This window comes from Triticum urartu, chromosome 2 (genome assembly GCF_003073215.2).
Source record: "Triticum urartu cultivar G1812 chromosome 2, Tu2.1, whole genome shotgun sequence".
NCBI lineage: Eukaryota > Viridiplantae > Streptophyta > Magnoliopsida > Poales > Poaceae > Triticum > Triticum urartu.
The window spans coordinates 335,845,822-335,868,697 of record NC_053023.1 but is presented as its reverse complement, the minus strand read 5'-3'; positions in this window follow the sequence as shown (position 1 = coordinate 335,868,697).

Genomic DNA, 22,876 nt, shown 5'->3' with positions numbered 1-22,876 from the left:
CTTTGATCGATGCAGCTTGGAAGGCGCGTTCGAGGGAAGAGACCGCGTCTCTTTCTTCGTAGGGGACTGTGATGATTCCGCCGCTTCCCGGCATCTTGAGGATGTTGTATCCATGGTAGGTGACTGCCATGAACTTGGCTAGCGCCGGGTACCCGAGGATGGCGTTGTACGGCAGGAGGATGTGGGCGACGTCGAAGTCAACGAGCTCGGTGTGGTAGTTGTCGTGCAGACCGAAGGTGACAGGGCGACGAACTTGCCCTATCAGGGTGGTGGAGCCGTCAGTCACTCCTGAGAAAGGCCTGGTGGGCTGGAGCTGATCGTATTGCACTTGAAGGCTATCGAACGTCTCGACAGACAAGACACTGAGCACTGCGCCGCTGTCGATGAGGGTCTTGGTGACATGGAAATTGCTGATGACTAGTGAACAGAGCATCGGGAGAACTCCGGCGGTTGCCGCACACTTGAGCTGGTCCGCCGAGCTAAAGGTGCTGGCGTACTTGGACCATCTGAGCGGGCACGTGGACTCGAGCTTGGGGAGGGTCGTGTTCACCTCATGAGAGAACTGCTTGAAGATGCGCTGGGAGGCTAGGGCCTTAGCACCACCCAAGATGCATGCGATGGTGCGCGGTTCCTGGAAGCCCCCAACCCCTTCGTCCTGCCGATGGTCATCGTTCCTTCTTGGTGGCGGCAGCGGAGGGAGACCAGGGTTTCCCTGAGGACAATCCTCGCGAGGCTGGTCCATCCAGGCGCCCTCATGAGGCTTGTCCTGCCAACGATCCTCGCGAGGCTGGTCCCGCCACTCCTGGCGGGGCCCGCGGTAGTCCCAACATCCTCCACCCTGTCCACCTCCTCGGTCGTAGCCCCGGTCATTGCGCTCGTGGCGTCGACCGAAGCGTCCATCTCGAATTGCCCTGAGCTCTTGACAATCGTTGGTGTTGTGGGTGCGCATGTTGTGGAAGGCACAGAACGTACGGCTCCCGTCGTAGCGGGGAGGCAGATCTGGCTTGAACTTGCCTGGCCAGACGACGCTATGCAGCTCGGGAGTGAAGGAGCGGCAGCCTGCCGTGGCGACTAGGACCCGTCCTGGAGGCAGAGCTTGAACTTGGTGCCCCTGCGCCGCCACGGCAAGTGGCGCATGGCCCTGCCGCAATGAGCGATCCTGACGTGGCGGTGCTAGGAGCGGTGGAGCGTTTTCTTGCGGACGGGGGATCTCTTGGCAGCTTCTTTCGTCTTGCACGGGCACACGGTGCGGGACCGCACATCTTGGAGCGAGGACGCCGTCTTGACACGGAGGTAGCAGAGGCGCTCCATGAGCCGCACGCCTCGGTGCAAGGGCGCAATCTTGTTGCAGAGGAGGCGGAGGCGCTCCATGAGCCACATTGCCCGTAGCTGGGGGCGGACGAGGCATCGAGAGGGATGGTGCAGGAGAGCCCCCCGCGGCGCTCACGAGCTCGGCGATATGGTCCAACCAGTCCTCGTAGAGGTTGCCGACCGGGCGGTAGCGCAGGAGCTTGCGTGCCATGAGCAGTGCGACCTGTGCATCCGTGGGGACGATGCGAGCGTGAAACGACAAGCCGGCCGGAGTCAGCGATGGGGTGGCGGTGCGGCCGTCACGGTGCATGGAGGGGTGCATCGAAGAGGCTTGCTGCTCGTTTGCTGCCGGGCCTGTGGCGGCGTTGGCGGAGGGTGATGGAGGCCCGCAAACAGGGGCTGTCTGAGCGACACGGGTGGCGAGGGCGGCCGGACACTCAGCGCGGGCCCGGCGAGCGTCGGCCATGAACCTGGTGGAGTGGTGAAGCGTGGATCGACGAAGAGGAAAGCTTCGGCGCACCCCTACCCGGCGCGCCAAATGTCGGATTTCGGGTTCCGGCAAAACCCTTGAGGTTCGAACACTCGGGTGCGCACAAAGATATCTCCCCGTCTCTAGCTCGCACTCCGTATGATCTCACGGCCTAGCTCGATGAACCCAAAGAAAGAGAGACACAAGATTTATACTGGTTCGGGCCACCGATGTGGTGTAATACCCTACTCCAGTGTGGTGTGGTGGATTGCCTCTTGGGCTGAGGATGAACAGTTACAAAGGAAGAACAGCCTTCTGAGGGGAGGTGTTCTTGTGCTTGGTGAACTTGTGTGGTTGGGGATGATCTGAATCAGGATGAGCTGATCCCCCTCTTCTATGGTGGTGGCTAGTCCTATTTATAGAGGCCCTGGTCCTCTTACCAAATATTAAGCGGGTAGGGATCCCACAACGGCCAAATTCGAAGGGGGCCAACTAGTACAAGTTATCCTGACAAAAGTAGTCTTCGCCTGCCAAAGGCTCTGGTGGTGACGCCGTCTTGGGATCCACGGTGACCTCCGTCCTGCTGTCCTACTGGTCTTGGTCTTGTTGCACCAATATGGAAACCTTTGCCTGATGCCTCAAGACTCCTCACATGTGCTTGCCTCTTTACCACCAAAGAGGAAACGAGGGCACTGCGCGCGCTGGCGCCCGCCTGGCTCCAGTCGTCATGGCTTACGTCACATGAACCTCTCAAAGTGTCCTCTGCCTTGATCTCTCCGCCCCTCATGAGCCAGCCTGGTGAGGCCGCCCCTGAGGAGGTTTTGCATCGTCCGCCTCATGAGGCTTGGCCCCTCGCGAGGGTCTTGAGTGTTTGCTGGTGAAGATGGGCCGTATAGGGCCATTGGTGGAGCCACGCCGTGGGCCACACACAGGCAAGTCTGGGGACCCCCGTTCCCAGAACGGCGACACCTATTGAGAGGGACACATATTCATTCATGATTTGTTTGAATACTCTTTGTGCTTCACTTATATCTTTTGAGATGGGCAGATGCTCTCGTGCTTCACTTATATCTTTTAGAGCATGGTGGTGCTTATATTTTAAAAAAATTGTTGCGCTCTCATTGTCGGTGTCAAAACCGGCGGATCTCGGGTAGGGGGTCCCGAACTGTGCGTCTAGGCCGGATGGTAACAGGAGGTAAGGGACACGAAGTTTTACCCAGGTTCAGGCCCTCTTGATGGAGGTAAAACCCTACCTCCTGCTTGATTAATATTGATGATATGGGTAGTACAAGAGTAGATCTACCACGAGATCAGAGAGGCTAAACCCTAGAAGCTAGCCTATGGTATGATTGTTGTATGATGAAGTTGTCCTACGGACTAGAACCCTCCGGTTTATATAGACACCGGATAGGGTTAGGGTTACACAGAGTCGGTTACAATGGTAGGAGATCTTGAATATCCGCATCGCCAAGCTTGCCTTCCACGCCAAGGAAAGTCCCATCCGGACATGGGACGAAGTCTTCAATCTTGTATCTTCATAGTCCTGGAGTCCGGCTGAAGGTATAGTCCGGCTACCCGAACACCCCCTAATCCAGGACTCCCTCAGTAGCCCGTGAACCAGGCTTCAATGACGACGAGTACGACGCGTAGATTGTCTTCGGCATTGCAAGGCGGGTTCCTCCTCCAAGTCTTTCAAGAAGATTTTAAACACCAAGGATAGTGTCCGGCTCTGCAAAATAAGTTTCCACAGATTGCAATAGAGAGAATAATATCAACACAAATCTAATCTGCTGACGTATTCCGCAGCGTGACATCACACTACAGCCAAGTCCTTTACTCGAATCGTTTTTACTTTCCACCTCAGCACGTTTAGTGAGGCGGTTTCCTTGGCACGTCTTGTCAAAGCAGAGATCGTGTCCCCCCTTTTACGGGATTCTCATCAATACGGACATGGGTAACCCAATCGAGCCCGTTAGCATGTCTTCTCAATTAAAGGTGAGTCCCAAATGGTCACGGGGAGGGCTCCTGGTATTCAACCTCTTATAAAGAGACCAGGGCCTTACTCCTTTTCCCCAATCTCAAAACAAGTTCGCCCGTCGCCTCGAGTTCCAACACCCTAGGCTCCAGATTCCAGGCGCTTCGGACCTTCGACATTTCCGGTTCCGCCCTTCAAGGCCGATGGATGCCCTCCTCCGTCACGGAGGAGGACGTGCTAAAGTTGAGAGAGGCTAAGTTCTTGACCGCTGAAATTTCGCATAGGTTGCCTGCTCAAAGGTAGGCTATTCCCAGTCCCCAGCCCGGCGAGAGCGTAGTGTTCATGTCTCACTTCCTTCGGGGGTTAGGCTTCCCGACGGACCCCTTCGTGAGGGGGCTGCTGTTTTATTACGGGCTGGAATTTCATGACTTAGCTCCGGAGTCCATCCTCCACATTTCCTCATTCATCGTTGTGTGCGAAGCGTTCCTCCGTGTTACTCCTCACTTCGGATTATGGCTCAAGACTTTTGGAGTGGAGCCAAAGATGATCGAGGGACGGCATGCATAGTGCGGAGGCGCTGTCATAAGTAAGAATGATGATGCTCCATGGCCCGAGGGCTGCTTTCAAGAGGAGCTCGGCTTGTGGCAACGAGAGTGGTTCTACATCACTGCTCCCAGGAGCGCCAAGTGGGTGGCGCCTCCTGCCTTTCGCTCGGGTCCCCCATCACGGCTAGCATCATGGGTCAACAAAGGATTAGATTGGGGGTTATCCAAAGACGTGCCCTTGTTGCAGGGCCGCATCAGGGATCTCTTGGAAAGATACCTCAACCTGGTCAAGGTGACGCAGGTCATGCTGATTCGCCGAACACTGCCCGGCAAACGTCGCTCCCTTCGTCTGTGGGAGTTTAATCCGGAGGGACCACGAGCTCTCCAGCATTTTATGGGCGCAACGCCCGTGGAGATGTATAAAATGTTCTTCGGATCACAAGCAATGTGTCTGGATTTGAAGAGGATGCAGGTTTAAGCTACAATCGCCCGGATACTCAAGTAAGTAACCTTGTGCCCGGACTCGCTATCCGTAAAATTGTCATAAATTCGCCCCTAAAGGAGCTGTCCTTTTAAACAGGAGTGGATAGAGAAGGAAAAGCTGATCAGGTGTCCGGCTCCCCTTCCTGAGACCAGGCCAGATCCCGTGCTAGTCAGGATGTTGAGGATCGTGCCTTTGGAGGGAAGTGAGGGGGGACAAGGAAACTATGGCCTCCTTGAAGGAGGCTGCTCTGAAGGGAGGAACCGACAATTCCTCTCCTAAGGGGAAGAAGAGGGCCGTCTCTGACGACCCGGAGACCATGGCCTCAAAGCGGGGAAAAAAGTCCTCGTCAGAGGGTCCGACGCCGGGGAGATCCTCGGCCGAACTACGCCCTCAAAGGGATCAGCCCTCCAGCGAGCCGTAAGTAGAGAAAGATTTTCCTTTAGAGGGATGAGAGAAATTCTTGCTTTTTATCTGAGAAGATTAACCGAAATTTTACTTTGTAGCTCGGACCTTAGCCCTTCTTAGCAGAGCTCGTCTTCGAGGGATCTTCTTCCGGAGATGATGGAGAGTGGAACGCCTCCCCCTGCCGTACTGCCTGGCGAGGCGGGCAACCCTGAGGTGTCGTCGTGGAGGGTTTCTCCGAATACGGCAGGGGTGGAACGTAGCCATATGTCCCCCCAAGGTTCTCCGTGTCCGGCCTTCGATGGAGGTCATAGGACGAGCCCGGGACCGTCCTATGCGCGGTCGGAGGAGCTGATGATTCTACTGGGGTGAGCTTCTATCTCAGAGGAGCACCGTGCATTGATGGGTACGGTGATTGGAAGGATTTCGTCCACGGAAAGCGGATTGCATGAGGCCGTCAGAAGTTTGCTGACGGGTTTTGATGTATGTTTGATAATGTACTTCTTCGTCAGTTGCACATAAAACAAGATGCGCCTATGTAGATAGTAGCCCCTGAGACTCTGCGCGTTGTCAATAAATGACGGCATGCAGAGGATCATAATCCCAGGTCTAAGATGTCGCCTTTGAATGTAGGTGGCGAGGTGTCCGGAATCAAGCCGAACTAAAGCGGCAACTGGACGTGGCAGATGCCGACATCGCGCTTGTCAACAAGCGGCTTGATGAGGCTCAAGGTATGTAATTCCTCGGGCGGCATCAGGTAAGAGGAGCTTCATGCCAGTGTCTTACAATGTGTGTGCTTGACGCAGATGGTACGGCCGCTGTGGAGAATCTTAGGGCAGAACTTGCCCGAGCTAAGGAGCAAGCCAGAAAAAGCGATGCGGCTGCCGAGAAGGCCCTTGAAGAGCTGAGAGCCGAACAGGCTGCTCACTGCCGAAGCACAGAAGAGATGGACGAGATGGCCGAGAAGTTAAAGAGCGCTGCAGACCGTTGCAAACTTCTTGAGAAAGAAGACCGGGCGAGACAGACAGACTTAGAGAAGGCCGTTGCCGATGCCAAGGACGCTCGCTCTGCGATGAGAGCTGCGAAGGAGGAGCTGCGTCAGGCCGAATAGATTGCGGCTAGAAAGCCCTTTATGCTGCGAAGGAAGTTTTGCGATCCGAAGTTTGCTCTGTTGGACTGGATGTGGAGTGTGGAGGACACCTATCTGGATTTGGCAGCATGTGCTGCTGATGCGACCGAACACTTTCGAGATCTAAAAGATCGCAAAGTGGAAAAGCTTTTCTAGTCACAGTTCCACAATACAGAGCGTCCACTGGCAGTGGATGATCGCCTGGCTCAATGGGCCGAACTGAATAGATTGTCCGGACTCGCCATGAAGTACGTCATGGGTCATCTATGACCTGGGAGATCGGAGCCGAAGAGTTATTTCAGCTTGGTGCAGCAATTCCTTGACGCGGTGCCGCGTATCAATGCGATGAAGAGGTGAGCATGCATAGAGGGCGCACGGATGGCTCTTGCCCGTGTCAAGACATACTGGGCAGAGATGGAGACCACCGTTGTTGCGTCCAGAGATTCAGAAAAAAGCCGATACCCTCCGAGCACTATTTTCAGGAAGTCCTTGAAGGCGCTCGTGTAATAGAGACGCAGTGCTCAAAGGATGCTATGTTATGATAGCATATGTAATTATAAAGCAATATTTTGATAAATTGTAGTGGCCTTTTATACTTGTGCCTTCAAGTATTGGGAACACCTCCTGTGCGGCCCTTTAAGATATATTATAATCTAAAAGATGGCAGTCGTTGGCTTCAGCCCCCACGCACATAGTGCGGGGGTGCTCGTAGAAGAAGCATTTTCACACTTAACCCAACGTCTTGGTCCTACAAAGGAGGTGATAGCGCAGCGGGCCAGGCAACCGGACTATAATGCTTTAACACTTTCACTTAACCATAGGAGCTTGACAGTGGGACTATTTAGGTAGCCCCTTGGTGGCGACTGCGCTCGCCCGAGTTCGGGGCGCATATGTGCCTGGCCGGGAAACGGCTCTTCGTTAAAACGGAGGAATCCTATAGATTCTGATAGGTCATCGGGTGGCTGACCAGTCTCACGCCACATCATGACAGTCAGTTTTCGGCTTTCTCTACTAAGGCGCTCGCCCGGCCTAACCGGGGCACAATCGCAGTAGTTCTCCTGGTGCTACCTTAGCCGATAGAGCGGAATGTAAGGTAGCCAAACTCAGGAGCCGGGCAACCCAACATTTGACCAAAGACATGATTCGGAGCTGATGCATATAATGCCAAAACCCGCGACGCCGAACACTCCCTAAGGTGTTCGGTCTTTATGAGTGCGGGCAAAACAACACTCTTTATTAAAAAGCACCTAGCGTCCAGGTACGCGCAAAAATTCTGACGTGGCCACATGCCAAGACGCCAGCCTCCTCCTTGGTTATATCAGAGAAAACCAGGGGATATGTAGCAACAAGAGACAGTAAAAAAGGTTTACGCAGGGTCTTAATCTAAAAAGAATCCTTAGGACGGGTCCCTACTGCACGTCTGCGCCTGTGTCTCCGTTGTGCCGTATCCTGGACGGGTGCCGCACGACGTTCATCTGCAAAAGAGAGGAACTGAGCTGAAAATGGGTCGTGCCGAACAAAAGTTTGAAATAAGCAAAGTATAAAGTAAAATATACAGAACTGGGCTTTATTGTCTCTTATTGTATATGTACGGAGCCCCTAGTGCGGGGGTATATGGCCACTAAGCCTGCATCAATGATGATTTTGTACCGAACTCGTCTATCCGCGTTCGTGGTCTTTAATGACCTATTCCGAAATTTTTGGTCGGTGAAACCATTTTACTGTGGGGCTGTCAAAGCGGCCGCACAGTCCTCCGCTTGGGGGAGGGGCACATCAATGCTTACCCTTTAAAGAGATGATGCCTCGTGGACCGGGCATCTTAAGCGTTAGAGATGCATAATGCGGTATTGCGTCAAAGCGGGCGAAAGCTTCACGTCCCAGTAGTGCTTGATAGCGACTGGAGAATGGGACGATGTGGAAGGTCAGCTTTTCGCGCGGAAGTTATCGGTAGAGCCGAATATAACTTCGAGCCGGATAAAACCCATGCAATGGGTGTCCAGACGAGGCGTGACCCCTTGAAAGGCGGTTTTGCTGCGGTGGATTCTTGCTGGGTCTATCCCCATGTGGCGGATTGTGTCCTGATATATCAGGTTTAGTCCACTGCCGCCGTCCATAAGGACATTTGAAAACTGGAGTCCGCCAAATATTGGATCGAGTACCAAGGCAGTCCAGCCTGCGTTCCTGATACTTCTAGAATATTCCAGCTGATCGAAGATGATTGGTTTTGACAACCAATGGCGGGACCCCTTTGGGATAGGTCGTGTGGTGCGTACCTTTATGGGCACTGCACGTTTTGTTATGTGAAGTAAGTTTACTGTTTTTACTTCTTGTGGGAAGTTCTTTTGTTTCCTGGTGCTCTGCTTTTGGGGTTTGTCCTCGTCTTCGCTTGGTGTGTCGAGCCCTTGTGTTCGGCGTTGAGTCTGCCGGATTGTTTGAAAACCCAACAATCTCTATGGGTATGGTTAGCAGGCTTACCGGGAGTACTGTGTATTTGACATATCCTGTCCAGGATTTTTTTTAAGTTGGATGGATCATCCCTGTTATCCTGGAGGGGTGGCTTTGTCTGATTCTGTTGTGAGCTCTTGAATTCGGCGTTGACTGCCGTGCTCTTCGGACTTTTTTCCTTAGTCCGGCGACGGTCCTTGTTGCGTCACGGTTTTCCATTTCCATCCCTAGTTTCGGATGTACTTGGGTCGCTGGGGCTGCATCTTGCCAACCAGCTGTCCTCTCCTGCACAAAAGCGGGTCATGAGGCTTGTTAGTGCGGCCATTGTTCTTGGCTTTTCTTGGCTGAGGTGTCTGGCGAGCCATTCGTCTTGGACGTTATGCCTGAAAGCTGCTAAGGCTTCGGCGTTCGGACAGTCGACTGTCAAATTCTTTTTAGTGAGGAATCTATTCCAGAATTGCCGAGCTGATTCTCCGGGCTGTTGAGTTATGTGACTAAGATCGTCTGCATCCGGAGGGCGGACATAGGTCCCTTGAAAATTTGCTCGGAAAGCATCCTCGAGTTCTTCCAAACTTCCGATTGTGTTTTCAGGAAGGCTTTTAAGCCAATGCCGGGCTGGCCCTTTAAGCTTAAGGGGTAAGTATTTTATGGCGCGGAGGTCATCTCCTCTAGCCAAATGTATGTGGAGGATATAATCCTCGATCCAGACTTCAGGGTCTGTTGTTCCATCATATGCCTCTATGTTTATGGGTTTGAATCCCTCTGGAAATTCATGGTCCAGGACCTCATCGGTGAAACATAGGGGGTGTGCGGCGCCCCTGTATTTGGGTGTGCCAGATTCTGATGATGGCTTTATTGCATTGCTTACGAGAGCTTGCTTTTTTGGACCGTAAATGGATCTGACTGGGCCCTGATGCGAATCCTTAAGTGGGTCGCATGCCGATTTAAGTGCGACGCCACTTGCCGCTTTGTGATGGCCATGGGGTCGTCTATCCGACCGTGTGGCTTTCTTATTTTTTGAATGCGAGGGCTCTAGGGCCTCTTCGTCGAATTCGGGCAGTAGCCTTATCTTCGGATAGCTTTTAATGCGGCGACTGTCACCGTATTTATCTGCAGTATTGATTACTTTGCTCCATCGAATCTTGAGTGCATCTGCCGCCGTTTTTAGCTTCCGCTTCTGCTTTTTCAGGCTGCGCGCTGTTGCAACGAGCCTCTTGTGGAGATTCTTCTGCTTCGTGGGTTTATCCGGCGTAAGGTCGTCCGGAGTGCCGTTTTCGCCGGGGGAGGGATGTTCGGTTTATCTATCCATGTTGCCCTGTTCGGACAGTTGCTCTAAGGCCTGCTCATCATCTACCGGCTCATCCTGCTCTATAGCTGGGTCTTTGTCGAGGCGGGGCTTGGGTCGGCGTTTACGCTGACGCTTTGATTGCTTTTCGAGGGATCGGTCCCCCGTTCCATCCCCTTTTTCCTCGTTGTCGTTTCCTTTAGGGGTATCCACCATGTACCCATCGTGAGATGGGGTGGCTGTCCAATGCCCTATGGGCGTTGGCTCATTTGTATCTCCTGCATCGTCGTCCATGCTGTCGATGTCTGCGGAGTCAAAGTTGAGCACGTCGTTTGAATTGTCGACAGTGGCTACCAAGTGGGTGGTGGGTGGGCTTTGAATTTCTTCATCGTCCGTATCCCATCCTCGCTGACCGTAGTCCGGCCAGGGCTCTCCTGATAAAGAGAGAGACTTTAGAGAATTCAGGATGTCGCCAAAAGGCGAGTGCTGAAAGATGTCCGCGGCGGTGAACTCCATTATCGGCGCCCAATTGGATTCAATCGGCAGGGGCGCGGGGGATTCGGAGTTCGGAGAGGAATCCGGCTCCTTGGAGTCACGGGCCGTGAGGAACGCGGGGCTGACGTTCGGCTCGATCGCCTTTGAGATCGTAGCCCCCGAGGTGACGTCCAACCGCTCATCCTCGATTGGCGCAATAGGCTCCGAATAAAGGGTTGGAACCGGTGCTTGTGCGGCCTCCGGGGCACTGTTCAGCGGCAAAGCTAGATCATGCCTCTCGACACAGTGCGGCGCACTCAGCTGTCGCTTGAACCCGTCGAAGATCGAATTCCCGCGGGTGTCTGCCGTGTAGTTTAAGCTTCCAAACCTGACCTGATGGCCAGGGGCATAGCTTTCGATCTGCTCCAGGTGGCCAAGCGAATTGGCCCACAGTGTGAAGCCGCCGAAGATGAAGATTTGTCTGGTGAGAAAAGTCTCACCCTGGACCGCATCGTCGTTGATGATCAAAGGATCCATCGAGCCCAAACGTGACGACATAGAGGAACTCTCAATGAAAGCACCAACGTCGGTGTCAAAACCGACGGATCTCAGGTAGGGGGTCCCGAACTGTGCGTCTAGGCGGATGGTAACAGGAGACAAGGCACACGATGTTTTTACCCAGGTTCGGGCCCTCTCGATGGAGGTAAAACCCTACTCCTGCTTGATTAATATTGATGATATAGGTAGTACAAGAGTAGATCTACCACGAGATCAAGGAGGCTAAACCCTAGAAGCTAGCCTATTGTATGATTGTTGTATGATGAAGTTGTCCTACGGACTAGAACCCTCCGGTGTATATAGACACCAGATAGGGTTAGGGTTACACAGAGTCGGTTACAATGGTAGGAGATCTTGAATATCCGCATCGCCAAGCTTGCCTTCCACGCCAAGGAAAGTCCCATCCGGACACGGGACGAAGTCTTCAATCTTGTATCTTCATAGTCCTGGAGTCCGGCTGAAGGTATAGTCCGGCTACCCGAACACCCCCTAATCCAGGACTCCCTCAATGGCGGGCCGGCCCATGGAAATCCTATTAACGGCCTGTTCGAATATAGCCCATTTACAGCCCGCTAACCCAAGCCCGTTACACCCTATCCGAATTAGGCCCAGTAGCGTCATCTGGGCCATCCAATATGATTCTAGCCCGTTTTCACTTCTGGCCCATGTATGGCCCATGACGTCTTTCAGCCCATATGAAGCCCTATGTAACTCTTGGCCTACTAACGGCCCATGGTGAAACTGGGCCGTCATGAACAGTGTATCACTTTACAGCCATTAACGGCCCATGGTGAAACTGGCCCGTAACGAACAGTGTATCACTTTATACCCATTAACGGCCCGTTATTCCGTTGGGCCGTTTCTAGCCCATGTTATCTTTCGGCCTTCTCAGAGCCCATTTATTCTTGGGCTCATTTCCAACATTCGTTTACTTACGGCCCGTTACTGTCATTTTTTGCTTGTGGGCCAAATTCAGCCCGTGGTTACAGTCGGCCCGTTTGTGGTCCGTTAATACGTTGGGCCGATTTCATAGCGTCATCAATACAGCCTATTAACGATGGCCCATTATGGTCGGCCCATGAACAGACGATTCCAACTCTAGCCCGTTTACGACCATAATGCGGTCTGTTTGGCCCATGTTTGGCCAATCGATTATACGGCCCGTATAAGGCCCATTGATAATACGGCCCGCAGAAGGCCCATTGTTTCTACGGCCCGTAGAAGGCCCACTATTTCTACGGCCAGTAGGAGGCCCAGTGTCACTACAGTAAATATTAGCCCATGGTTATTGTGGCCTAGTTTTGAAAAATAGGTTATTGCAGCCACTAGCTAACCGCGGAAAAAGAACTGCAATGACTACAAGCAAACAAATAAACAAGACAACAAGGAAATAAATAAGCAAGCAACTAACGCTAGGCTATCACGGCTATTACACATATTACATCCACTGGCCATCAAAGTTCACCACCAGTGCAAATATAGGGAACAAAGCAGCATATCATATACACTGGTTGTCAAAGTTGGCGACCAGTGCAAATAAACGCTGCAGCAAAACAAATCCAGAACTGAAACCACTTCAGAAGATCTCAAGAAACAATATCCTGGGTACCCATAATGCTGGCAAGATGCTTAGAAAGCTTATTAACTTTCTCTTGTTTGGCGCTTAAATCCTCCAGCGCTTGCTGTTGCACCAGAAAATATGTATCTGAATTATGCAGGGACTTCCTCAGTCCTTCCGCTTCCTCTCACAGCACATCTGATCGATGTCTTTCAACTTGAAGTTGAGACTCAAGAAGATGAACTGATTTAGGCAGCGAGTTCGAAGAGCTTGTGCCAGCAGTAGTGGCCAGTAACTCGAACACTACATCAAGACAGGACTTTTGGGTTCCCTCACTGTCATCAAGATAGCTTTTTATCAGCTTTCCTGGAGACCAACAGGGATGTCTCACTATCTTGAACCTTATCTGCATTACTTCCTTTACCATTGGATAACGCGGTACTGTTCTCCAATATTTTGTCCGCATTCTAAAAGAGAAACAAGCAGACACATCACATGTTTACCATGTTGTATATGAAACTCATTTTGGTAAATGAGTTCAGTAGTAAAGTGGACAGGATAACATCATGAAACAAACATATATCTATGTACCATGGTCACTTTATGGTCTATACCATTCTAGTTTTTGTTGCCAAATCAAGATAGAGACACAGCTCAAATAATATTTGTTCAAGACAAAGCAGGATAGACAGAATATAAGTGTGGGTAACTATAGAGCAATAACAACACTTTTAATGTGCATGACATGAGAACATAACTATTTATTCAATTGAAACTGAAATCAACATAGAGCAGGTTACAACAACAAACCAGTTAAAGAAACAGGTTTAAAACATACCTGTTGCGCCATTGGAGTTTCAATTCCATCCTTCAAATTTGAAAATAGTTGGTATGAGTAAATACAGTCATGCAAGAGCAAAGGAGTATGAACCATAGCTACAGAACCTGACCTGAGAACAAATCTTCTTCTCCTTTAAGCGTTGAGTTGGGATTCGGAGTGGTGGTCCTCGTGCTTTGGGCACTGCAGTTCCCTTACTAACTGCTTGTGTTTGGGTGCTCTGTGGTGGAGACGATGCTGTGTCAACTGGAACTGGGTTACCATCTGCCAGGGTTGGGGTTAGAAGGGGTGTAGCTGGTTCTCTGTCCAAGTGGGTAGGGGTACAATCTGCGGGAGTCTGGGTTATGTGTGGTGGATCTGGTCCTTAGGCAAGTACAACCATGGTTCTATCTGCATCAACTGGTAGCACTATCTTTTCTGAAGACCATGTTGTTACTCCCTTAGATACTGCCATCACGCTCTCCAATTCAAATGGTTGATAAACAAGAAAAGTAATTGAAAGTATAGACATTGTATGATAGACAGGTGCAACGGATAGTGGGGAATAAAAGAGGGCATGCAATAATTCATATTTATGTTGTCTAACCAAACAGGATAGCATGACACAATTTCACATATATGATTGCTAACTAAACAGTATAGCATGACACAATTTCACATTATGATGGCTAACTAAAAAAGATGGAAATACATAGTTCAAAATATGAGACTATGTAAACAGGATGACATGACATAACTATATAATGTGTTTATTAAATAGGTTGGCATGCCATAATTCACATACATTCACAGATAGAATGCCATAATTTAAAACAAGATGACTGTAAACACTAAACAAGATGAGATAATATAGCTATATGATGTCTTTATTAAATGGGTTGCCATGCCATAATTCAGATAGATGATGTGTATGTACTATGTAAATATGATGGCATGATATAATTCAAATATATGATTTATATAGTAAGCAAGTATGCAGATGGCAATCCATATATGATGTAAAAAGTAAGCAATGCAAGACAACATGCATGACATGGGTAATATAACCCTGCAAGTTTGAGCATAGACCTCAGGGGGAAAATAGGACTGGTCATTAGTATTTGAATCCTCCCCCGAGGAGCTCTCTTTAACCAGCAAGATGTCTGCTTCAGCAGGTAGCATTGTCTGCTCTGAATACCTTGTTTTCACTCCAGATACTTCCATCACCGCTTCAAATGGCTGATGCACAAGAAGAGTAGTTGAATATACAAACATTGTCGCCAAATGGAACACGTAATACAAAAAAATGATAGCATGATATAATTCACATACATGATGATTGGCTAAACAGCATGGCATTGCATAATTCACATATATAATGCCTTTGCAACAAGATAGCATTGTATAATTCACATATATAATGTCTTGCAACAAGATGGCAATGCATAATTCACATATATGGTAATTAGACACTGAACAGGTGGCATTCACACAAAGCATGTCTAAACTAATCAAATGACATAGCAATGCGAGACACCATACGCACGATATGAGCAACATAACCCTGCCAAGTTAGAGCATACACCTCGGGGGGGGGGGGAATAGGACTGGTCATATGTCTTTGAATCCTCCTCCGAGGAGCTATCCGTAACCAACGAGATATGCGCTTCGTCAGATAGCATAGTCGCTCTGAAGACCTTGTTTTCACTCCAGAATTTTCCATCACCGTGTCAAATGGCTGATGCACACAAAGAGCAATTGAATGTAATAACATTGTTGACAAATGTAATATGTAACAAAAAAAGGATGGCCTGATATAATTTACATATAAGATGATTGGCTAAGAAGGATGGCATTGCAAAATTCACATATATGATGCCCGGCTAAACAAGATGGCGTTGCATAATTCACATAAACGATGAATAAACTAAACATATGGCATTCGCACAAAGGATGTCTAAACTAAGCAGATGACATATTTGATGTATAAAGTAAGCAATGCAAGACACCATATGCATGGTATAACCAACATCAGCATGCCAAGTTAGAGCGAAGACCTCAGGGGGTAAATAGGAGTTGTCTTCTCCTTCTGAATCCCCCTCGGAATATATATCTTCCTCTCGATTACAATCCGAAATGCATGGAGGGGGGCTGCCTTTGCGCCTACCATGGAGCGATGTCTGCATGAAATTTTATTGCCACATAAGGCTCGTCTCTTTTGCTCTACATGTCCAGTTCCATTGTTTACAATAACTGTCATGCATAGGAATAAAACATAGTGAGATTATGTAAGGAGTGCATGCAGAAATCCAGAGTGATGGTAGCAACCTGTGGATAGACCCAAAACTAATAATAGCAGGCAGATAATGGCTTTAGTTAAAAAATACAGATAATGTCTTCTTTACTGTTTGTTTCCCACCCAACATGAAACTCATAGTAGACACCGGAGATTAACCAGATAGTAGATAGATACTATTGATAGCGGCCCCGATATGTACCCCACAGCCATTTAAAAACTCAAGTTTGACCATTAGTTTGGAGCTGACTCAGAGTCTAATCGGTGAACAGGACGATAAAGTAGCATGTAATATTAAGCGATGCATAACGTAAGCAGACACGAAAGAGTGCGACCTCTCTTGCGGACCCGTGTAGTCCTCGAGGTCATCTGCTCGGTTGATGATGGTAGTGCAGTTTTCATGGCTGCTAGCAGCGGGGAAGAACATCTGAGGCGGCAAAAGACAGTCTGGAGGCCGGATCCCTGCTGTGCTGGACCCTTCTGTCGTTGGAGCAGCTGAGCTGGGGTGGACGATGGCGCAGCAGGAGCGGGACAAACCACACAAGGTTTTCTTTGACAACTATCTACAAGAGAATTAATTCTGTAAGGGCTTGTTTGAATTGGAGGATTACAACAATGCAGGGATAGGAAATAGACAAGAATAGGATAGGAATGCATGTGCAAAACAGAGAATTTAAAAACACAGGATTTCTGCCAATCTGGGTGTTTGATTCACAACAATTGGAAGATCACAGGATGCAAAGAAGCATGGTGAGATTAAGTCAAACCACAAGAAAATGTACGGTTATAATGCTATTATGCTACTATCTCTTAGTCTTGTGCTTCATGAATAGGAATTTGAAAAGGAGGACAAGTGAAAATTAAAATTCCTACGTTTTTTCTTTCAAGGAGACACTAAAGGAACAAATCCGTGTGCTCAGTGGACAATATATATAACATGTAGAGTAAAAAAGAGATGCAACAAGTCTACAACCTCTTTGGCGAAGCCATGTCGATCTCAGCGTGATTGGGTTGGCCGGTGAGGATGCTCCGGCTGACTTGGCTGTCGGAGGAGGGGAAGAAGATCTTAGACATCTGGAGATGGAGCCCAAGGTACTATTCCGCTGTCATGGAGGGTTTCGTTGTTGGAGCAGCTCCGGTGAGTTGTACGACGCCGAGGCTAAAGCAGGACAAGAGAGACAACAAACAATGTTAACCTTAGTGGAATTCTAATATCATCTCCAATACATGACATAAAATACATAACCACAAAGTGCTAGATGTAAAATACATTAGCCGCTCATCTCTGAACTTAACTGTCGAAACTGAATTTAATTGTCAAAACTGAACTTAACAGTCGAAACTGAACTTAACTGTCAAAACTGAATTTTGCTGTGAAAACTGAATTTTGCTGTCAAAACTGGACGCACTAGCAAGGTGAGGCTACACGTTAGTCGACTGACTTTTTCATCTCTGGTCAGTCGATTTTGCAGCCGTTGGATACGAAATCAAGGGCCTGCGATTCATCTTCAACCTCCACCCCCCTGAGCTGGCCAAACAGCAGCCCCCCGCTGCCCGCGGTGCGCCGCCCCGCCCGCCCCGAAAACACTCCCCACCGCCGGTCCGCCGCCGCCCCGCCCCCCCCCCCGCCGCCCCCCCCCCCCCCCCTTGCCCCCCCCCCCCCCGTGCCCAGCTTTTTCTCCGGCGATCCCCATGCCACCGCCCCCGCCAATGCCCCGCCACCGCCGACGACCACCGCGCCCATCCTGAACCCTAAGATAGATAGTGGGGTACCTCTCCGGCGAGCCCCCCTCCCCGCTGCGGCTGGTTCTTCCTTCACCCCGGCGGCATCGGAGTGAAGTGTAGATAAATCGGAGCAGCATCGCAAGCAAGAGCAAGAGTGAGAGCAGCAGCGCGAGCAAGAGCAGACCAGGCAGGGGACTGAGAGCAGGAACAGAGCAGCAGTGCGAGCGAGAGCTAAAGCAGCAGCAGGTCCTACTGATGTGGATGTCGCCGCCGAGGGAGCGACGCCGTGGAGGAAGTGGCCGGCGAAGCCGCTGTGGATGGAGCCGCGCCGTGTCAGCTCGGGACCGAGTGCCGGCAGCACCGTGAGATTGAATCAAGAAGAAAATGCAGCGATTAGTGTACAACCGCTTTGGTGGCGCTGATTAGGTCGCAGCTTCATCCGAGGAAACGGTGATGATGATGCTCTTCCGGTGGTGCAGGTGAAGATGGCGGTGTGGGAATGGAGGTGGCGCGAAAGACGAGGGGAACCTCGGGGCAGCTCCTTGGAGGTGGAGGACGGGGTGGCTGAACCGGCGGGACGATGAGATCGACCACGGATCCTCATCCGGTACGGTGGATGAGGGACGTCGAGGTGTTGCTGTGGACGACGTCATCGGGGAAGAGGCTCCGGCTGGGTGGCGGATGGAGCAGGGTGTGGGGTTTCATCACGGGTTTTCACGGCCTCGGTGTACGAATGGGTGGGCGGATGGGATGGCAGTGGGGAACCATGGCTTAGAGACGCGCTTGTTCGAAATGTGGGGTAAGTTATGAAAGTACCCCCACCGATTTGAGGCGGTTCTTTCGGTTCAGGGGTACCACGGGCATTTCACGTGTCGGGATTTCACAGGAGGTGGGAGTTTTCGCACGCGTTGTAATTTCGGAATATCAAGGCGCGGTTGAGATGGAGGGAGTTGTCGGAGCACAACGAGACAAAGATATATCTTAAATATTTTGGGCTAACAAGGCGCGGGTTGAAATTTCCGGACAAGCCTAACGTGTACTGTACCAAATCAATGTGCCCTACAAATCTCATTCAAAACTTTGAATTCATGTTATGTTCAATTAAAATATTTCGCTACGTGTATAATGCACGCAACCTACTGCTTAAATGAACGTTTTAGTGCATTCCAAACATATATACTCCTGCTTCAATATGAACTAAATTTGAATTCGTTTCTCTATTTGAATAAGATCTACAGTAATGATTGTTCTGAAGTCAAAGCATTTGAATTCGTTTCTCTGTTTTAATAAGATCTACAATCATCATTATTGTCAAGTTAAACCATCGTTTGTGTATTATCTTCACAGCACACCACATGATTAGTCTCGAGTTACATATGAACTATGTGTACTATATGAACTCGAACTAGATTTTTTGAATCCACTTTATTTTGATTTCAAATCACATTACATTTCTAGCTCTAGCTAGATCTTCATAATCTAAACCATGTCTCATATGTATAATGTGTTTATCACACTATGTATGGTGCCCCGCCCCATACGCCTACAAGTATTTAGATGTGAGTTGCAAACACCACACATTACCACAAATTCAAATAAAATGTGAGAATGTTCGATATATAATATTGTTTAGATTGTTCGATATTTAGTTGTAAGCTGCAAACGCCACACATTATCACAAATTCAAATAAAATGTGAGATTTTTTGATGTATATTATGGTTTAGATTGTTCGTCATTTAGCTATGAGTTGCAAACACCATGCATTATCACATTATGGTATAACATGTGCATAGCACGTGTATCACCGCTATATTCATGCATGCAATGTTTAAAACACTATGATCTCCTATTCAAATATATGAATCCGCTTTCATATCAAATTATGATCTTTGTTAGTCTCTTACACACACACAATCCTCTAACCTTTGTAGCTACCACTAACTTTCTATCGTGCATGCACACGCCCTCCTCGCCCTCCCCCTCCCTCGGCATTCTATCCACCGGGCACATTGATTTTTTTCTTTAGGTCGTTCTCCCAGAGTCTCCACAACTCCTTTCCGACACACACCGATCGATAAACCTCTCCAGCGATGCCTGCCTACAACATCCAAACACACCTTCAATCTCCTCCTTTATGTGTCCTTGCCTCATGTCTCTCATACGGTCAGACACACGTGTAAACTCTCGCCCCTCTTTTCATCGCTCTCTCACAACCGCACACTCATCCCCTTATCTAGCTAGTAGTTGGGCCTCTCGCACCACCTCCTAGCTCCATTCTCTCTGTCTATCCGTCTCGCTGGGCCTTATTAGCCTCTAACAATGGACGTACACCGACCGATCTCTTGCTATACATATAGCTAGCTAGGTCCTTATAACTCGTTTTTACTGACACGTCAATCGATCTACCTCATTAGTTGTGTCTCTCCCTTCCTCTGACAAACAACAATTGATCTACCGATCTAGTTAGGTTTGCTTACCAAACACATGGTTCCCCTTCATCATCCATGGATGCATCCCGACAGATCTATCATGCATAGGCACACACAGAAACACATCCCCACTCTTATTGATAACATTGTAGTTCCACCCTCAGTTTGTCTAGTAGGCCTCTCCCACCATCTTCAAGAAGCAACTCCATCACCCATCCAGCACTCTACCCCTCTCCCTCCCTCTCCCTCCCTCTCTCTCTCCTCTATCTCTCTCTCCCATCATATTTCCCGTCCTTCAGTTATGTATGGATGTCGACCGATCTCCCTCAAGACATAGCTGGGTCTCTCCTTCTCAACACATATACGAGTCGTTCTACCTCTATAGTTAGGCCTCTGCCTACCCCTCCCACCACCCCCTCCCCCCGACACACACAGATACATTGAGCGCTCTAGTCATGTCTCCCTGCCACACACAAACTTGACGTGTGCCTTCTAACGTTCCAGTAGGCCAGTCGCCCTATATCTTTGACTTGTACACACACAATTTCGATGGCTCTCTTCATCGATCTCGCACGCACCCACTTGATCCTCTCTTCGACTCTATCGATAGCTATGACCCCTCCCTCTCTTCTCGTGGATTGCCCGACCCTCTATGTATGATATGGATAGGCCTCCATTTCACACACATTGCATGCGAAATTTTGTTTGAGATGTCATCGACACATATTCCCACAAATAATTCACGAAATCAACCCCCACCCCACCCCCACCCCAAAACAAAAAAGACACACGAACGCAGTTTGTATCTCTCACACACACCCACGTAGGTGGGGGACGTGCACAAAGAGAACAGGTGCGTGCACGGTGCACGTACTCCCGTCTCTTTCCCAACCACACCCGCGCGGGTACACGGTGTAGCTCATTCCTGTACGAAAAAGGCAGCCCATGTGGTAATTTGGCACATGTACTGGTTGTCCACCTGGTGGAGGGAGGATTGTCTACCACGGGTGAACAAACAAATTGCGACTTGACGTGTTATGTTAAAAAAAGAGGCAAACCATGTGGGGCCTACCTTAGAGGCAAGGCTCTATACACTGAAGTACTTTTGATGTGTCCCGTCAACTCGCAGAACGAGGGGAAGCTTGCTTAGTACGCCGTCTCCCCCGCCCATGGGCGCGGTGGCTCGCAGGATGAGGTGAAGCTTGCTTACTACGCCTTACGCCCGCTCCCTCGCCCATGCGCGCGCTGGCTCGCAGGACGAGGAGAAAAATTTACTACTCCCTCCATTTACTCCTCGTCCCTACTACCTTGGTTATAGAGATTATATCATATTGTTTGGAATATATATGTCCTTTAGTAGATTTCAATATGAACTACTAGTACATACTCCAAACACTGATGTATATAGACGTATTTCAGAGTGTAGATTCATTCATTTTGCTCCGTATGTAGCACTCTCCCTCGCCCCTCGACCCTCGACCACGTGGTGGACGTGCAGCAATTCATTCGGTCTCATATAGCCAGAATGATATATACTGCACTACCATTGTTGCTCGATTCTCGAAGAGGCGAAGAGCCAATCGCAAGGTTATAGGAGAACGAGTAGTAGGTGCTGCGTCATTTATAAATAAAGTTTTTTTTCTTTAGTGGCATGCACGCAATATGATAGGTTCATATGGAGAGAAAAGGAGTACATAGTCAGGACGGGCCAGGCCACACGGTTGCTTGCTGGGGTTGCTCTCTTCACACTCTCTCGGACAAAACGACTGTGGCCACATCTCTAACATCCCGGCGCATCACGTCCGCTTGGGGAAGGGGTGGATGCTTAGTGTAGATGCGGTGGCCGTCGCCGACGGAGAAAATCCACTATCGGCATGTTCCGATCAGGGGTCCCCGCCGTTCTCTCTCACAAAGCCGGTGAGGTTGCCTTCGTCCCTTGCTCACTGCCGCAACGTGGGCAGTTGCCGCCTCCCGCCGCCCTCCTCAAGGTTGAGCTACGTCCCTCAGGTACAACTCCCTTTACAGCCAGCTTGCACCACTGCTCCAGCTGCCCACATCACTCCCTGTGGATACTTCTCTACTTCTTTGCCCCGCACATACCTCTACTGGCTTCTACGTACTGTATTTGTGATGAGTTTATGTCTCATCAACTAGTCCCAGTAATCTTATTCTAATCACGCTTGTTCAATTTCTTTGCCACAGGGATGCTCATCTCGATTTTGGTGAAACTACACAAAATGATCCGATGGTCAAAAGGTTGCAAACTTCATTTATTAGGAAGCTCAAACGTTGGCAGCAAATTGAAGCCTAGTCAGGGTTCACTGTTCAAGGGCTAGGGACTTCATGGATCGTTTTTTCTTTAGTTGCCTCTGTTCCAAAATAAGTGTCAACTTTAGTAGTAGTACAACTTTGTACTAAAGTTTGCACAAAGTTGAGAAACTTATTTTGGAACGGAGGGAGTACATATTTGCTATGATCTATCAATCATTGAGATGCAATAGCATGCATGTTAGTCTCCTTTGTATTTGATGAAATGTTGCAACGGGCAACCTTGGACGCAAGATACATGTAACAGAAGCTGGAAGCTTCGTAGCATTGTACAAATTTATCTCGCTGATAAATTACAGTACATACTATACTAGTACTTCCTCCGTTCCTAAATATAAGTCTTTGTAGAGATTTCACCATGAACCACATGCGGATGTATATAGATGCATTTTAAGTGTAGATTCCTTCATTTTGTTCCGTATGTAGTGGAATCTCTACAAAGACTTATATCTACTAGTAATAGCTAGCCCCACTACTACGAATTCTCTATCCTCTCCTTGAGCCACGTCATCAAAATTGATGTAGCCGTTAGATGAAGTAAATCAGTCCATAATAGCCATCTGATCTTGACATTGAGAGGCTCCGCACTAAGCCACATGCAAGCATGCAAAAATACCGTGCCACATGCATGTGAGTGGGTTTTAA